The sequence below is a fragment of the Sus scrofa genome, chromosome 15 (assembly GCF_054392235.1).
Source record: "Sus scrofa isolate SSC_HxYL_T2T_F1_AM1 chromosome 15, Sscrofa_HxYL_maternal_Yorkshire_Landrace_v2.0, whole genome shotgun sequence".
Classification (NCBI taxonomy): Eukaryota; Metazoa; Chordata; class Mammalia; order Artiodactyla; family Suidae; genus Sus; species Sus scrofa.
In genome coordinates this window covers 103732656-103752882 of record NC_139397.1, presented here as the reverse complement: position 1 = coordinate 103752882, position 20227 = coordinate 103732656, and positions in this window count along the sequence as shown.

Sequence of the window (20227 nt, the reverse complement as noted above, 5' to 3'; positions counted from 1 at the left end):
AAGCCAGCAGATCACAAAGGAAGGGTATTTACAATATTTCATCATCACATTGTTCCAGTTGTTAGGTTTTCCTTCTAAGGCTGTCTATGTTCAGTTACTTAAATAAGTTGGTTGAGTTAAAACTGTGAGCCATAAAACAGAGCTGCTTTAAATGGGCCACACTCACAATATAAATAAATTTTCTGCTTTTAGACAAGCATGATTTTGATTTTATTTCTTAGGAAGGAAGAGAGTTTTATACACAGGGTTGAGTGCTTTCAATTTAAAAGAAAATATAAGAAATGAGACAATTATAAGTCTTAGAAATCTGTGATATTTTAGTTACATACAGAGGTATTAAGCTTGCTATGTTAGAGAAACTATAAATTCTAATTTAACATGGAGATACTAAAGAGAATGAAAACATATTCATTGATTGACTATATATACCCTCTGCTTTTTTTTCTAAAGATGTAATATATTCATGAGAATGTGTGACTTAATAATTCCATGTACATAAATGTAAGATTTCATTCAAAATAGAATTCTTGAACAGTTTTTTTCATTGGAACAAGTAGAGCATCTGGGGATTCCTATATGTGTTTGTGAAAGGGGCACATATAATTATGGACCCATATTGGTTCACCAGTTTTTCAGTATGTAAATTATCTTATGAATTTCCATGTTTTTCAAAATGAATAAATTTATTTCTATTATATAGAATAATTATCATTTCTCTAAAACAGAGGAATATGAGTATAATCAAATCATAATCTTTCTAATATTTATCTTCTCTCCATTGTATCAAAACGGTCCATGATAACCATTCAGTTTTGGTATTCAATTATTTTTAGAAGACAAAATAGCAATAATAATAATGCTTGCCTCTTACAGACTATATTAAATGATAATTGAAGTAAAAATTTCACTTTGAAAGAAGACTTAATGCTATATTCTTTATACCAGCAAAAGAAGTTTAAATACATAAAAAGATCATTCAGAGAACAGATTTCCCAGATAAATTTGATATTCCCCCAAAATATTGGAAAAAAGGAAAAAAGATAAAAAGGGAACAAAGGGAAGAAGGAAGAAAAGGAAAGAAGGAAGTAGGTTGGGAAGGAAGCAAATGGCAAGTGGTCTTTTTTTCTTTTTTCTTTTTTTGATGACTTTTAAATCACACTCCAAAATATAGTCAAACTTTAAAATGGTTGAAGTAAGTTTAATAAGTTAGCTTCTTTAAATATGAACTAGATTTTACTATATATAATTTTGACACCAGAAAAATAATATAAGAATATTGTAATATCACATTTTTACTATTAACTATAATATCACAATCATATCACTATATTACTATCATATCAAAGCATTACTTGGCATATTAACAATCTTAATTCAATTTAAAATATGAATCACTACTGGGATGGACTGGGAATTTGGGGATAGTAGATGTAAACCATTATATTTAGAATGGATAAGCAATGAAATCCTACCATATAGCACAGGGAACTATACCCAATCTCTTGGGATAGTACATGATGGAATACCAGAAAAAGAATGTGTGTGTGTGTGTGTGTGAGAGAGTGTGAGAGAGCTGGAGATAGGGTCACTACTGTATGGCAGAAACTGGCACAATATTATAAATCAACTATACTTGAACAAAAAAATATTAATTACTAATTATATAAATCTTAGTAAATGTATAGGGCAATTGGCTGATTAAACTTATGCCCATTTCATGTCACTCCCACCTTAAGAGACCATGACAAATATTAAAAATACTGTATTATGTGTATTTCTCACAATTCAGTTAAAAATAACTACATTTAATTTTGGAATTGCTTTGGTAAGTAATCTACTTCCTGAAAAAAAAATTTGTCTTTATAGCTGTGCCTCTTTCTACAACACCATCACTTCTTGATTTATTCTAATTTATTCTAACATGCAGCTTTTGATACTTTGTGCTTTTAATCTTGCTTCTTGTTGCATAGTTTTTAGAAAAAGGTATGTCTTCATTTTAAAGTCAATAGTGATGGAGCAAGGTTAGAAACAAAACCTTTTAGTACATTTTTAGTATAATTATCATTGCATAAATGTGCTCTGGGTTGTTTATTTTAACCTAGGTTTTACACATTGATTAACTGTTACGTAGGAGGTAAACCAAATTAAAAAGGCTGCTAATGTTGTAATAAGCAGATTTTAAAAGAAACACTAAGGAACTAAGTTATTTAGTTTGAAATAGTGGACTGAGGTTTTATAATGTGTATTTAATTTATCTATCAAAAGGGTTAGTATTTATATAAGTATATTAATAGTATTTTAAAAAGAAACAATTTTCGACCAGTATTAATGGCATAATTTTACTGTATCATCTATTGTAATTTATCGTAATGATATGCTCTTGTTTTAGTAATAGACAAAGTATTTGGAAAAGGAAACTGAGTAGATTTATGGTTTGGCTGCTCTTATTATAGTCAAAAGATTTGATTTAAAACAAATTTTAAGAAAACACAATCATGTTCCTATATAATAATCTGTTTTATAAAATTCAACAAAGGAATGCAGAGTCATTGGACGTATGAGGGATGAAAGAAATAGGTGAAGGATGTAAGCAGTCCAAACTAATCCATAGCTGTGAAATGCACAGTGTGAGGGATATAGTCAATAACTATATAATGTGTCTGTATAGTGACATAGCTTAACTAGACTTATTGCAGTGATCATTTTGAAATGTATAAAAATATGGAATCACTATTTTGTGTCACAGGAATGGACATGTGCTACAGGTCAATTATACTTCAAAAACAGAAAAAATCATAGAAAAAGAGATCAATCTTGTGGTTACTAGCAGTGGGGAGGGTGAGGGAAGAGGGAACTGGATGAAGGTGGTCAAAGGGTACAAATATCCAGTTTAAATAAGTATTAGGAATGTAATGTACATGATAAATTAACACTGAGATTTCTTACATATGAAATTTGTTTAGAGAATAAAACCAGAATTCTCTGCATAAGGAAAATGCAGAGAATTTAAAAAATTTTTATCTGTATGAAATGCTGTTCACCAAATTTTATGATAATCATTTCATGATGTGTTTGTCAAATCATTATGTTTTATACCTTAAAATTATATAGTACCATAGATCAATTATATTTCAAAACTAGAAGAAAATAGTAAACAAAAAATAAAGAGTGATGCACACATTTCAAGGTAAGTGCTGAGGATTTAAATCTGAATGTTCAAGATTGTTGTCTTGAATTCATCATCACATTCCAAACTCACCATGAGAGGGACTTCATGTTATAGAGAGCTATAACCTAGAAATCACTTGGTGCCTCACTTGCCACTAGCAGATGTGTGGGTTGCTACATGTTTGCCAACATCCACGATTATTATAATGTCATAATTTATTGATATTTCTCACATACTTAAAAAAATTATCTTGGAGTTCCTGTCATGGTGCAGCAGAAACAAATCCGACTGGGAACCATGAGGTTGCAGGTTTGATCCTTGGCCTCGCTCAGTGGGTTAATGATCCAGCGTTGCTGTGAGCTGTGATATAGGTTGCAGACGTGGCTTGGATCTGGTGTTGCTATGGCTGTGGTGTAGGCCAGCAGCTGTAGGTCTGATTAGACCCCTAGCCTGGGAACCTCCATATGCTGCAGGTATCCAAAAAGCAAAAAGACAAAAAAAAAAATTATCTTAACTCTATAGTTTGTCTTTGCTGTTTATTTTTTCCAGATTAAACACGAACAGCCCAGGCTATTTCCCACCCACTCTCAAAACCTTGACTTTTAGGCTTTCCACCAACCGCCAACCCTTTCCCCTCCCAGCTCCACTAAAACTACCTCTATCAAGGGCATAAACGGCATCTGGGTAGGAAACCCAAAGGCCTATTTTCATTTTTACTCAGCCTCATGGCAGCATTTACACAGTTCACACTTCTCATCACCAATAGCTCTCCAGTCTTGCCTTCCAAGATAACATATTTTCTACTTTGCCTCATACCTCCCTGACACCTTTCAGTATCCTCTGCAGGTTCCTTCTGTTTTCTACTTCCTTATGCTCAAATGCTCCAGGGCTAATTCATCACTCTTTTTCTGCACCAACCTCTCTAGTCATCTCATTTCATCAGATGCCTCTTAAGTGTGCAAACACTGCAAAGGCACAGGTCCCTGCTTAGGGTTTAATGCTCTGAGGTGTCTGTACTGAAATTGCTAATATCTTGTCTTTGAATGTGCGTTTTGTAAGTGAAGTCTAACAAAGAAATAGAGAGTGCTCCAAGCACTTGAAGCCACAGCTCAGGCACATTCCCTCCTTCCACCCCCCAACCTCCTCTGGGATGAGTTCCTTGCCTTCTGTTCTACTGTCCCTACCCAGCAACCACTGCCACCTTCCACATCCTGTGAGGGACCTGGGCGCAAGAACAAGGAGCATGGAAGTTGGGTGTCTGTGCCCTATGTGCCAAGTTGCAAGGTGAGGTCCCAGGCATCAGTGAGGATTTGCACTCAATTCATAATAATCTCATACCAAAAAGTGTAACATTAAATAGCGTATATCATGATAGCTTGAAAGAGATACTGCAAAAGCAAGGAAGAAACTTTTTCCTGCTTTTTGAATATGGTAACACATTTTTTACTCTGGTTTGCACAAATTGTCAGGCTGGCCCTGCTTTCAAAGATGTTCTACATCCCTCCAACTCCCAAATACCAATCAATAGATCAGACCTATCTCCAGAACTCAAGATTTCTTTAGCCAACTGATTTTTCAGCATCCCCATTTGGTTGTATAATATAAAACTCTCAAAATCAAATTGTCAAAATTTAGTTGATCTTTCTGTAGAGACTTCCAGAGGCTTTCCCCATCTCAAGTAATATCAATCCCATACATTCAAAACTTACCATCCTTGATTATTCTCTCACTTAAGATTCACATCATCAACTCTTGCAAGCCACAAGAGATGGCTTCAGCACACTGCCAGATGAATTGTGTGTGTGTGTCTACATGTATTCTCTCTTTGCACACACAGTCTCACTTTGTATAGCACTATAGAATCATTAATAAAAATCACCATGCAGCTTCAAACCATGTAAGCAATCTTAGTAATTAATGAGAAATGGTGAAACCACTATGGAAAACAATACGGCAACCCCTCCAAAAATTAAAATTCCCATATCAGAGACTCAGGGAATGGAGGGAGAGAGCTAGCAATCTGTGAGTTCCCATCATGGATCAGTGGAAATGAATCTGACTAGTACCCACAAGGATGCAGGTTTGATCCCTGGCCTCACTCAGTGGGTTAAGGATCTGGCATTGCCATGAACTGTGGTGTAGGTCACAGACATGGCTCAGATCTGGCATTGCTGTGGCTATGGCATAGGCCAGCAACTACAGCTCCTATTCCACCCCTAGCCTGGGAATCTCTATATGCCACGGGTATGGCCCTAAAAAGACAAAAAAAAAAAAAAAAGAATGTAAATATACTTAACACTGCTGAACCATACATTAAAAATGGTAAAGTTGATAAATTTTGTGCTTCATTACAATTAAAACAATTTTTAAAATAATTAATGTAAACATTTATAATTTTTGTGACTTTCAAAAATTATCAAGATATTAAAAACTCTTATTTCAGTTATAAATGTATAGAAAAATGAGAGTGTTAATACAACTATTTAGTACAGTGTATGAAAAGCATTAGATACATTAAGAATTGTTTCTTTGTAAAGAAACCCCAAAGCTATGGAATATAAAATGTTCTCTTTTTATTTATCTATTTATTAATAAATCATGAATTTATTGTAGATGTGAGATGACTGTGAGGTCAGTTCAACCCAAGGAAGTATTTTGTATTTTTCAGACGTCTTTAATTGTTTACACTTCTATTTAAAGGTGAAATCTAACTTTATAGCCCTCACTCTCTCTCCCTATGCCTGCCTTGAAAAGCAATGAAGAATGAGCCAACTTCTACAAAACAGCCTTTCATAGACCTGAAGGCAGTCCTAGGGCCTCTCCATCTGTGTCCTTTGCTCCCATGTAAGCTGGTCTTTGGCTCCCCTCCCCCATTGCCTTCTCTGAGAGCACTTTAGTTCATCAGGGCTGTGCTTTAAATGAGGCACTAGGACTCAACTCCTGGTATGGCCTGAGGCATACAAAACAGTGAATTATAACTTTCTGTGATCTGAATGCTGAACATCCATTCAGTTAGGTTAAAGCAGTCACACAGCTGCTGTTATAAGAACATTAATTCTAAGGTATCTGGCAGAGAGAAGACTTGTTTAATTCAACAGAAAAAAACCTTAAGCTTACATTTACAACAGGTTAAAATTTTCATGCACTTTATTACATTTGCAGTAAAGAGCAGGGTAACTTCTAAAATGTTTTCTTTTATTTATTTTTTTGACAGCATCACTCCCCTTGAGGCCTCTTGATTATATTTTATCATAACAATTTATGTTCAATAAGTCCATGTCATTTATATCAATAAGTTTTTCTTCACTAGGTGCCTCTGGCAGTGTTTATCCTAACATGATTTATGATGAATGCTTGTGTTCGCTCAAGGCTTCAGGGTAGGGTGGGCAGAAGATAAAAGTGCTGGAATGTTGAGTAGCTGAGCCAGTCATGCAGAAACTGAATACCTATGTGACTGATCCCCAGTAAAAATTCTGGACACCAAGTCCTGTGTGAATTTCTCAGGTTGGCAACACCTCACACAGGTTGTCATATAGTATTGCTGGGAGAATTAAGTATGTCTATGTATGACTCTATTTGGACAGTACACCTGGGAACTTGCTTCTGGTTTCTCCTGGATTTCACCCCATTCATCTTTTCCCTTTGTTATTTGCTCTGTATTCTTTCATTGTAATAAACCATAACCATGAGTATAGCAATTTCTGAGTCCTATATATCTTTCTCATAAGTCATCAAGCCTTAGTGTTGTCTTGAGGATCCTCAACACATCATGCTATAAGGTAATCTATGAAAAATGGTTATACAATGCTTAGAAACCAGTTAGTATTATATAAGTATAAGACCCTTATATTTTACTGTAATGGAAAAAAGAATACTGATTCAAGAGAGTGAGCCCCAAGAACTCTTTTTAATCATTTTGTGATTAACCTCACATAGGTTGTGTGTTAATTACATGTAAATCATATACACTAAGCTCTTTAAAAGAAACGTAGTATGTTCACAATATGGTATTATCAGTGATTTTTTAAAATGTCTGCACCTGCTGCATATGGAAGTTCCCCAGGCCAAGGACTGAATCTGAACTGCAGCTGCTACCTCCACAGTGATCCAAGCCACTGCAGTCACATTCTTAACCCACTGTGCCACCGTGGGAACTCCTACTAGCAATCTTCTAATTAGAGTGACCTAAAAAGAACTTTCTTAAAGATGTTGCTTCAATATATTAAAACATTGAGACAGCAGAGAACGTTTCTAAGAGAAAATGTTAAATAAAATTAAAGAAAGCTAAATTATTTAAGACCTACTTTATGTTTTTTAAATGTCTGTAAGTATTTTAAAAACTGGAATATAAAATTGTAATTTTTCTTAATAATTTTATATTTTAAAACAAACACCTCTGTGGTATAATCAGAACAAGATTATTATTAGAGATGGGAGCAAGGTTATTATTTGAGGTGGGAGACTAGACCACAAAAAAATATGCTAGGTTACAGTAATTCACAACAATGTTAAGCATCACAATTCCAGTGTGAGAATCTGTCATGATCTGTGTCTTTAGACCTCAGCATTAAAAATGTGTGGAGATTTAATATACTTAGCATAGACATTCTGAAAACAACTTTTTTTTTTCTCATTACAGAGAATTTAATTTCTCAATTACAGAATTAAATTTTTTTAATTCAGTGAGGAAAATTCTTTGAAAGGTATTCCTTAGGCCTACCATCCATATATAAATTTTTTAAGGACTAGATGTGCATATTGTTTTAAAGTTTTATTTTTGTTTTAACAAGTATAGAACAAATACCTCATGTGATTAAGCATTAAAACAGAATTTTCCAATTACCTACTTAAAATAGATACTTGAAGCTACTGCTTCTCTTATTTATGACACTGAAAATATAAATCTGGGAGTTCCTGCTGTGGTGCAGTGGGACAGCAGCAGCTCAAGTCACTATGGAGGCGTGGGTTCAATTCCCAGTCCACCACAGTGGGTTAAAGGATCTGGTGTTTTGGCTTGGATCCAATGGCTGCTGTGCATGCAGCCACTGGTGTGGGGGGGATATAAATATGTTTCAATTTCTAAATCCATGGTGAATTTCCTCACCAATCTGTATTTATTGCCCTATTTTTCTTTATAAAAATTACATTTTTTTGTCTTATTTTTAGGACTGCACCACCACATATGGAAGTTCCCAGGCTAAGGCTTGAAACAGAGCTATAGCTGCCAGCCTACACCACAGCCATAGCAAAGAGGGATCCCAGCAGCATCTGGGACCTACACCACAGCTGATGGCAATGCCAGATCCTTAACCCACTGAGCGAGGCCAGGGATCCAACCCACATCCTCATGGATACCAGTCAGGTTTGTTACTGCTGAGCCATGATGGGAACTCCTAAAAATTGCATATTGATACAAAAGTGGATAAATCTACTGGTAATTATGCCTTCATTAAGTGGTACGAATTCGTAATTATTGCATTCACTTACCTCTTTAAAATTCTTAATATTGGCAGAAGGTAATAATAAAGACTGGCTATGTATTGTTTAACATGGTTAATGTTAATAAATACCTAATTTTAGGCAAGTCTATATCAAGATTCTGAAGGGACTGAGAATTTACTCTACTTGTAAGTTAGCTTGTTAGCCTACTGTTCCATGATCACGGAGGCTGATAGAGACCCGAAACAGAAACAAATAACAGTTTATTACTCCCAGCAAGAGCTCTAGCCTGCATATCATTATTTTTTTGGAACTGTTCCTCTTTTCCCCAGTTCAAACAGAGTAACACAAAGAAGTGTGTTGCATTACAGAAGAACTTCCTAGGATGATAGTTTTACATAAAATAAGTATTTTATTTCAATTTTTCTCTGGAGTTAATATTTTACTGAACTCAAGCATATAAACTTTATTCTGGAAGTAAACACTATCTCTAGCTTCCAAGGCTAAAAGCAAACCAGCACTTTTTTCTCCAGAGGAAGACAATTTATCTACCTCCCAAGGCCATGCACTCTACAAATACCCTTGAAAAGATAGTCCATAACAAGCATAATCAGTGCCTCACTGGCAAAACATGCAGAAATAAGAGACAGCCATGAAAAAGTCTCCTGAATAATTTAAAGCTACTGTATTTTCTTTCTATTTTCAAAATATGTTGCTCTAGAGTAATATTTATATTATAAATTCCAGTGAACTTAACTCAAAACTGTAGTCACTTATTTCCTTACAGATTGTATTTTTTTTCCAATAGTAGCCTTTCCTGCAGCTTCTTTCCTTCCTTATCTAGCAGCAATACTATGTCATGTCAGTCCATGTGATTCTGTTAATATCTGCAGTCATTTCTAATTACACCAAGTTGTTCATGCTCAGATAGGAAGAGAGAGCTTTTTTTTTCTTCTAGTCATCAAATGTTAAGGTTTTTTTTTTGCTTTTTTTTGGGGGGGGGCCGCACAAGGGGGGATATGGTGTTCCCCAGGCCATGGGTCTAATCAGAATTACAGCTGCCGGTCTCAACCATAGCCACAGAAACTCCAGATCCGAGCTGAGTCTGTGACCTACACCATAGCTCATGGCAAGACCAGATCCTCAACCCACTGAGTGGGGCCAGGGATTGAACCTGCATGGTTCCTAATCAGATTTGTTTCCACTGTGCCATGATGGGAACTCCCAAGTGTTTTAAGTTTTAATTCAACTTGCCTCATTAATTCATTCACTTCTTAAATTTACATATAATGACAACAAATGTACCTAACATAGAGAAGGTACTCAACAAATTGTAGGTAGGATTACTATGTTCTAGGAATTATAGTAAGTGTTAGAAGATAAAGACAAATTATTCAATGTTATTAATGTTGACATGCTTCAGCATCAAGTTATAAAGAAGGACACTGAAAATACCAAGACTCATACAATATATTATGAACCAAACTCCTACTTAGGAGAACAGCCCCAAATTAAGAAATCAGAATTGTGAGATTATGGGGTTTTTTTCATATTCTTATTAAGGATATTAGCTATAAAAATATCTTCCATTTGAGAAGCAGGTACAAACTTGGTGATGATGATGATATATTCCGATCAAGGTGGGAAAAAGGACAGCAGGAAGCAAAGATGGTCTGAATCATATTCATGTTCAAAGACCTTCTATTAGAAAAATCACATAGAGAAGATGGTACATTCTCAAGAATCACATACAAGGATCTTCCTTTGTATTTAGGGTCAGGAAGAAAAATAATTTTTTCAACTAAAAATGTTTAATTCTGAAATTAATGTTACTCTAGAGATAAACTATTTCAAAATGGCAGGAAAGGATGCTATGAACTTAGCTAAGTGATGTATCAGGTGTTATGAATGACCAACAGAAAGTTTCTTCTTCTTAAATTTTAATTCCAGTGCATTTGGGAGGAGGCATGTGCTCTCCAGCTTTGCATGTAAAAACCACTCCTTATTATTTTTACCCTGCTACCTTTTTCATACATTCATGAAATAATTCCTGCCTGTGAGAGAATGTATGAACATGAAAATAATGTTAGATAGTTATATGAAATTTGTAGCATGCCATCAATATAGTTAATTACATGTATCATATGACAGTTATCTTGTTCATATACCATGAAAGTTATACTTAAGACAGAGTTCAATTCAACTATAGATGTATTTTTTTTTCAGTCTATAGAATCCTAGTAACAGAGATAAAAGACACAAGCGTAGTAGCATTTCACAATCAAGATCAGGTTAGAAAGGAAGAAAATTAAACCTTTTTAAAGTTAAGAGTAAGTACTTGCATCTAATTCCCCTAAATAATAACCTTAAAACTTTCAGTCTTTAAAGCTATCCTTGTGGCTTTCCTAAACAGTTGCTAAAGTTTCTGAAACTTTTGTCTAGTGAGAATTAAAAGCATAAAGTTTAGAAATTAATTTTAGCTGATGAAAGTGAATGCTGTTGTATTTCTGATAAGCACACATTCTTTAAGAGCATAATAATTTCAACCTGAGAAACTGTTTAGTTAATTATTCCTCCTAAGTGAGCCTAGGAATTTTTTCAAAAAAAAAAAAATACCCAAAAAATCAGGCTCTCATTAGTCAAGATTTTTGCCAACCCCTGCCATTTCCAACTCCCTGACAGACAGAGGGCCCATTTCACAACAGCATGAGCTCATAGGATTAGCTCCATGAGAGCAAAGACCTTGTTTGCCTGGTTCACTGTTGGAATCCTAGTCTGTAGAATGGTGTCTGGCACAGAGGAAGTTCTTAGTATTCATGAGTGAGTGAGTGAATTAATCTAGATTCCCTAGGTACTGCAGTCATTTACAAATTATGGTGAGATTCTTTAAAAATAATTAGCCTCCTTACCTGCCTGTACCAGGGTTAGTTTCATTTTTTTCAGTAATAACTGAGATTCTCTCATCCTTTGAAAAATGCTAAAGGAGTAATGATAATGATAAAGTAACAAAGACAGTGAAAGAGGTGTAGTGACTTGCAAGGTCAGATCACTAGAGCAAACCTCAAATCACCACTATTCTTGAGCATTCATTGCCCCAAAGCAAGCTTCTCTTGCCTGAACATGTCCATATCCCCATGCACTTATCTTTTTATTACCTGTGATTCTTTAATCTAAAGCCAGCCACCTTTCCAATTTTTCATGTGTGTCCTCTAAACCCACTCCCTTGGAAAACACATGGTGTAAACCACCGATTTACTCACATACTATTTCTTCTTTTTCTCATAACTGAATCCTTGCTCTTTTCTGATAGCTTGTTTTCCTATCCCACCTTGTCTACTGAACTCCAGCTCATTCTGTACCCATGAACTTTCTGTTTGAGGTGGTCTTAGTGTGTTTCTGACTCCACAGGACCACTTCCAGACTACTGATGCTCCTCTACCATTGGAAAAATATCCTCCTTTGAAACCCATTCAGTCCAATAAATGAGACTCTCTCCCTCATCATCATTTGAACCTGTCAATTTCCTGGCTCCTCATTCTTGAAATACTTCTCTTCTAACAAATCTTACCACCATTATAATGGCCTTTGAAAATGCAGAATACATAGCCAAATTACCAACTACCTAGTCCCTTCACCTTTATAACATCGATAACATCACCCATCCACTCCTACCGAGTTATCTCCCCAAAGTACTTCTAAAATCTTGTTACTAACTTCCATTCTTCCAACCCTGACTTACATTATCTACAGTATTTGTTGTTTAACTATACTGAAATCTTCAGCTACTCTACCCCTGTACTTCAAAATTTGATATGTTCAAGTGATGTGTTCAAAAGTTGATGTGCTTCTGACTACATTATCTACCTCAATAAAGAGCACCGAAAGGCCCAGTTCCAGAAAAATAAACATAATTCTTGATATCATTCTCTACCTAATCCTATCTCCAATCAATTATGTTTTTTATTCTAAATATTATCAATATCTATGATATATATCTTCTTAAATTACAAGACATAGAGCAGAAATTATCACAACCTTGTAAACGAACTATACTTCAATAAAATTTTAAAAAACAAAAAATAAATTACAAGACATAAAAATGTATGTGTTAGGTGATGAAACAAATAGCTCCACTGACATAGTATGGAAGGAGGAGGTATGTATCAGAGAAAAAAAATACCTGCCATTCTAATAAAAATAAGTAGTTGGAGGTATCCATTTTTCTCCTATTAACTTAGAGCTGAGAGAAGAAACTCAAAGCTTAAGAAGAGAAGATATGAAAAAAAATTTTGAAGAAAATAGGGATGAGGACTAAGATAATAGCCATAGGCCTGGGAGGTTCATATCTTATATAAGATTCTTTACAGAGAGAAAGGATTAATTCTCTTTTCTAATGTTCTCTAACATTTAGTTGAGAATTGTTTCTCTTTTTTTCTTTAATTATTCTCTGTTATTTTCAAACATTTATTAAAAGTCTGTTCTGAACATGGCTTTGCTTTGGAGTAGTTTTATTATCACATTACATAAAATAATTTTTATATTCTTAGCTAGTATCTGAAACTTAAAAGTGATACAATCTGAGTTCAAAAGAAGGTAGATATATATATATAACTTCATTTCAGTATTGTGTAAAGTAACTATAAGATATATAATGCTTGAAACTGTAATAGTCTTTTATTGTGAAATTAAAAACAATTTCAAAGCAGTATATACAATATTAACTCATTTTTGTAAAAAATGTGTGTGTATTACATAATTTAGATTTTGTTCGTATAAAAATGAGTGTGTGTATATAAACAATTCAGAGTGGTATGGGTGGTAGGATTTGGGGTGTTTTTGTTTCTTCATTTAATGGCCTATGTCTGATTTTCTCTTTCAAAAATTAAATCAGCTTTTAAATTAAAAAAAAAAAGGTGGATAAAATTTCATTGAAAGCGGATTTAGTTAAATAGTGAAGTACAATATCAACAGTGACCACAGAGAATCATACCATACTTTCACTTCTTAAACCATAGTATTATTATCACACTTTCATCTCTTGAACCATGTTACTAAATATAAATTCCATTAAAAATTTCAGTGGTGATACTGGGGGAAAAAAAGACTTATCTACAAATATAAAATTTCATATTAGGAAAGATCACATATTTGATTCTCTGATCAAATAGATTAACAGTGAAATAAGCAAACAAAAATTAAGTGTAAAGAAATGTGTCATTTGCTTTGCCTCATAAGACAGACAATACTTTAAATGAGCATAAATGTCAAACTGTCATTGTGTTCAAAGTCCTGAGAGCTACATAATAGTACAAGCCTGAGGGCTGTATTCCTGAGAAAATGATTCACCCATTACACACAGAAAAAGTTTTTTTGGGAGTTCCCATCGTGGCTCAGTGGTTAACAAATCCTCCCGTTACCTTCTAGAATATACAGATGGAGTGGAGCATATTTCTCATCTTGCCACCATGAATCTACTCAATATTAGCAACATAATGAAGAGTAAAAAAAAATACTAGATCCAAAAATATGACCATTTAATGTAATATAAGAAGGATACTTATATTAAAAATGAAAATAGTTGTTCCCATTGTGGCTCAGCAGAAACGAATTTGACTAGCACCTAGAGGGTGTAGGTTTGATCCCTGGCCTTGCTCAAGGGGTTAAGCATTGCCCTGAGCTATGGTGTAGGTCACAGATGAAGCTCAGATCCCAAGTTGCTGTGGCTCTGGTGTAGGTCAGCAGCTACAGTGCTAATTTGACCCCTAGCCTGGAAACCTCCATATGCCGTGAGTGCAGCACTAAAAAACGAAAAAAAAGAAAAGAAAAGAAACATTTTTATATTTGGAAATATGACTTAAAACTTATATTTGGATATTAAAAATAGCAAACTAATCAAAAAATTCTTTTTTCTTTTTATAGCTGCACCCACAACACATGCAAGTTCCCAGGCTAGGGGTTGAATTGGAGCTATAGCTGCCGGCCTATGCCACAGCCACAGCAACACAAGATCTGAGCCAAGTCTGTGACCTACACCACAGCTCATGGCAACGCCAGATCCTTAACCCACTAAGCAGGGCCAGGGATTGAACCCGCATCCTCATGGATCCTAGTTGGGTTCATTAGCCACTGAGCCACAATGGGACCTCCCCAAAGAAAAATTTGAGGTATTTTTTACATTTTATTTAAGATCTTTCTTCCCAATATGAATATTAGCTAAAATATGGACTGCAGAAATGCTCATCTGAATATGTTTTACAGAGCATGCTGTAATGAATAGATAGGAATTATCTGCAAAGAGATTACTCAACTAATTTTAATAATTAGTTGTGCTTACAAATTCTTGGGAAATTTGCCTTCTTGAAAAATTTTAACTCCTCCAAAAAAATTAGACACATTATTTTATAGGCACCCTATAAATCTGATTGAAGAAAACAAGTACATCTTATTTACAAATAAATGCCAGTAAAAAAAATAAATATTTTAGATATTTTGAAATATTTACACACTGGATAGTGCTGAGAAATTTTCCATAGATCTTATCTTAATTATCTTGTATTTCAATTTAGAGAGTTTTGATTAATGGAATATTTGAACATCAAACTATCAGTCAGAAGCAATAATGGAAGACGGCTGTTTTGGAATTTGTCAGACACATGGTTATCAAGCAAATGTAAGCAAATTTGTTCTCTACTTTTTAGGTGAACTGTGCCATCAGTCCACTGCTCCTCATCATCCCAGCAAAATGAGCAAGAAGATTATTAAAAGATCACCTTCAAACACACCCAGTACTTTTCTAATAAGAATTCTGATCAATTTTTTATTATTGAGTGAAGTTAGACTAGCCAGACAAATACCCACTTAGTCTGCTTCTTAAGCCAGCTCAGGTGGGAGATGATTAAACAGGTTTAGCACAAAGTCAGACAGTTCCAGACATAGATAGAATAAATAAGGACATCTGTCTTCTTGGAGGCCAAGAATTTAAAAGTGTTAAGCAAGCTTAATACTTGTTTCTTTCAATTTATCAAAATATCCTCCATACCAAGAAGTACAGCCTAGCTGACCATTAGAATACTAATTCTTTTGGTTTCTCTTTTGGTTTTTCATTTCTTATGATAAATGAGCTAGAGTAGGGCATTGGCTCAGAAGGTATTTGTGCCTAAGAGCTTGAAATACTGAGGTGGAGAAAATTGTACAGAATTCCTCTTTGATGATTGTCTTTCATTAGATACAGGAAGAAGCCCCCAAATATGTATTTTAAAATCTATGTGATTTGGTGGAAGTCAGGTTTTAGAACTTATGTTTCAAAATATTTACAATCATATAAGATTATTTTGTGAAAGTCCTGGTCTCTTGACTTTTTTTTTTCTTTTACAACCCAATGCCATATAAGCAAAGATGAAGTTTTTGAGGTGAGAAAAGAGAAATAACGTTTATATACTATATGATAACTTCTGTATTGATCCCTGAACCTGTTATAGAAGATTCTTTCCTGTCAACTTAAAGAAAAATTGGTTTTTCACTCTCCAGGTGATTAAGGTCTGAAAATGTCTAAGGCTTTAAGAAGCGTTACTGAAAAGAGTGATTTCTATGTCATGGATAATCCTCTCCCCATAATGATGTACACTGGTCAGTAGATAGAAACTACAGGAATATAACTGTTTGTCTATCTACTCACAGATGTTTTAAAGCAACTTTTTACCCTGCAACTTTGGATTTCTTGTATAATTTTTTTCATAAATTTCACAGTATTTGTCAAGAAAATACATATACTAAGAAAATTCAAGATAGTGAGTTAAGTGATCATTTTAAACTGATGAAAAAGAGTAATAGTAATAGATTTGGAAAATTCTTAAGGCACTGCTATTTCCTCTTGTTCATTTTACAGGAATTTTATTCTTAGATGGATTTGGTGAGGGGGATGTAATGTTAGAGAAAGAAATCAGAGGACTCAATTTATATAAGAAAGCTTACAAGAAAAATAATATTTCTTCTCTAATCTTCTACCGTTTTATTTTCAAACAAAAAAAAATACATTAAAACTATGTTAGCAACCAAAGTATTGCATTTTTTATTAGAGATCATGTCTTTATTTGGTATTCATCCAACAGGGCTTACTATATACCATGGTCTAATATTGGATTTGAATATGAATAAGATACAATGGCTGCCATCAAGAGGGTCATTTTAATTACTCAGCATATCAGTTATATAAATTTTGACCGTAATCCAAGCATTCAAATTCTTTAGTGTAAGCTTACATGTATATTCTGTGGTCTAGGTAGAGGGGGAATATGAAAGGATTCACAGAGGAGAAATACCTGAAGTAAATAACATAGCTTGTAATGAAAAGCATGAATTCCAATATCAGTTTCACTACCTGATTGTGTATATACATAGGCAAGGTATTTATTCACCCTAGGCATTTATTTCCCCCAGGGAGTACAAAAGTGCTTTCCTTATAGGGTGATTTTTAAGACTAAATGAGAAAATCCACATTAGGGGCTTAGTGTAATTTCAGGATATTAGAAGCATTAAGTAAATCTTGCTTTTTAACATGAGCGGAATTTTCCAAAAGGCAAAAACAGAAGAATCCACACAGTGGAAACAAAGCAAAAATGAAAGGGCTTGACTCTTGCAATAACAAAGTTTGGCAGATATCACAATTTGAGGGAAAAAAATGGTGACAATAAGGTCAGAATGGTAGATTAGGATAAATGGTTAAGAATCTTCAAAGTTGGCCAAAGTTAGACATCAGTGAAAAAAAAACCTGAATTATTAGATCTGTGTTTTAAGTACAATGGAGAGGGTTAATTTTACTGAAGAGATGAATATCTGTTAGGAAGCTCTTGAAAATGTCCAATAATAAATGAAAGTATGTGAAAAGTAGAAATAATAGATTTTTTGAGTAACTAAATATGAGGAATAAGAATGGGTAGTGCTCTTGCTTCTAAAAGAGTGTTTTGGCAACTGTGTACATTAATGTAAGTAAAATGACGGAATAGAAAATGAAAGAAATTTAGTGGTGGTGGTAAAGAAGAGGGAGAGAGACAGAGAGAGATGGGGGTAAAGGAAGGGGAGAAAATCTTGTATTAGATGCATGTGAGCAATAGGCTCTTGAAAATGTAGAACTGGAAATCAGATGAAACATCAGCCTTGATAATATGCAGTTGGAAAGATAGGCAGTAACTGAAATTGTGGGGGTGAAATTATACAGGGAGCAAAACTAGAAAGAAGGCTTAGGATGAAGGGTAGAACTCAAGGACAAGGAGTGTTAAAAAAGTAAGTCTGAAAGAAATAAAGAGGCAAGAGGAGAGCCAGAAGAGCAACTTGGATGCCTTGGAAGCCAGAGGAGATGAGGGAGTTGAGAATCCATCTTGGTTTGAAGCCCAGAGCAGTAAAGTAATACTACCTTTGAAAAGAGGCTATTGAATGTGGTGATTGAGTGGCTATTAGCAACATATTTAGCTTTGATAGCAGGGAACAATAGGCAGATGTAAAGGTTCAAGGACAAAAACAAAGTAGGGATTTGATAGTGGGACCTCCCAAATTAGAACACTGAGCATTCTAACTTACTATTCCTGTGATCAAACCTTTCCAATCTCAGTTTTAGTGTCAAAATAATTCCTCATTTAAAGAGGTTGTTTGGAAAATGATTGGATAATGCAGCTTAGAAAACAACAAATGCTTAATAATGTTAATTATTTTTAGTTATTATTATTATGATTCAATTTACAATAAAATTTTCCCAAATCATATTACAAATTTGTAAGCAGATACATTAGGGGGCCAGCAGAGTAAGAGAACCAGGCATGGCTTTCTTGACATGAGGGAAGCCATTTTGGCCTAAGCTATTTTGTGATTTAAGCCTGGTCACAAGCCTTACCCTTGAATAGTCTCAGTAAATAATTTTTTTTTTTTTTTTTTTTTTTTTTGCCTTTTTAGGGCTGCACCCGTGGCACATGGAGGTTCCCAGGCTAGGGGTTGAGTAGGAGCTGCAGCTGCCAGCCTATGCCACATCCATAGCAAAGCCAAATCCAAGCCCTGACTGCGACTTACACCACAGCTCATGGCAATGCCGAATCTTTAACCCACTAAGTGAGGCCAGGGATCAAACCTGCATCCTCATGGATGCTAGTCAGATTCATTTTCCACTGAGCTACAGTGGGAACTCCCTCAGGAATTAAGCTTAAGGGAACAAAGGGATGCAGGAACAAAGGAAAAACAGTCCATAAACAATAGTATAGAGATCAAACAGTCCTAATTCCTCCTCAAGAAATATACACATCAATCTGATAGCTTTGAGTTCTGCAGGAACTAAGGCCCCCACCAGGATGAAGAATGGTAACTACATGATGAGACTCCAGAAGGTTGGAATCTAAGGAATGAAGGGGTTGACCTATTCTGACCCTCCTGAGGTCAGTCACCTAAAGCTTGGACTCTGTGGACATTTGTCCCAATTCTATGCTGAATTCTCCTCTACTCAAGTCCCTTCATGAATATGCACATACCCTTGTTAAAACTTCCACAATCTTGCTATTCAGGGAGGCAGGCGTGGCTTTGGGAAAGATCCCTGGTGTTCACATTACTTGCTGCAAGTAATAATAAATCCTTTCTTCTCCTGACCTTTGGCTTGGTTGAGTCTTTTGGCTACACATCTCCCAAGAAGCAAATATTAGAACCAAGGTATTTGAATGAGTGTTTATTTTCCTTTATCAACTCATCTTGAATCTGACCTCTAGTATATGTGTCTATTTTAATACTTATTCATTTATTCACTTATTTCTTATTCACCTATTATTTACTGAGTGCCTATCATGAAGCTGAACTTTGTGATATGATAAAGAAGAGATAAGGTATAAATTAAAATATATCCTTGCCATTGTTATGAAGAAAAATGTCATTGTACAATATGCACCAGGCCACTAAGAAACAGACTCCATGTTCAAATGGAGAAAGAAAATCAGCTCCTGCTATTTAGGCTCGGACATTACATCACAGCTAGCTCTTGATGATCCCTCATTGAAACTAAAAGAATTTCATAGAAAATCAGTATTAGACAAGGTCACTCTGTGATGCTGTTGAATCAAGACAAAAATATGACCACTTTATTATTATCCCTGAACACAGACAAAACATGAACATTGTGCAAACAGCAAAATTTCAAACATTCCCCACTCCAGGTTGTTATGAGTGACAGCTGCCTCCTTTTCAACAACACATTAGCATTGCACTATCTCCTCCATCTATGGATATGATTAATAACATAGCCTATCATTCAATTCATCCCTGCTTTCTGAATGTTCCCAATTCAGAATGGGTTCCTGCTTTGTCACCCCCCAAAGTGTAAATTTTCTAAGTTGTTTTTAATATGCCCTTGCTGAAATGTCCCATGATTGCCCCGAAATACTGTCTCACTAACTTCAGTGAGTAATAAACCCAAGTTGTTTATCTGTAGATATGTTTCTGGTAGTCTTTAGCTAGAGAACATTGACAACAAATAGAAAAAGACAGATGTGATAACATGTTTCAGGTTGGCAAAGCTTTTGGAAAGAAAGAACACGCTGCCCAGGCTAGCTATCTTAAATCAGATCCTTATTTTTAAGAACAGGTGAAACATAT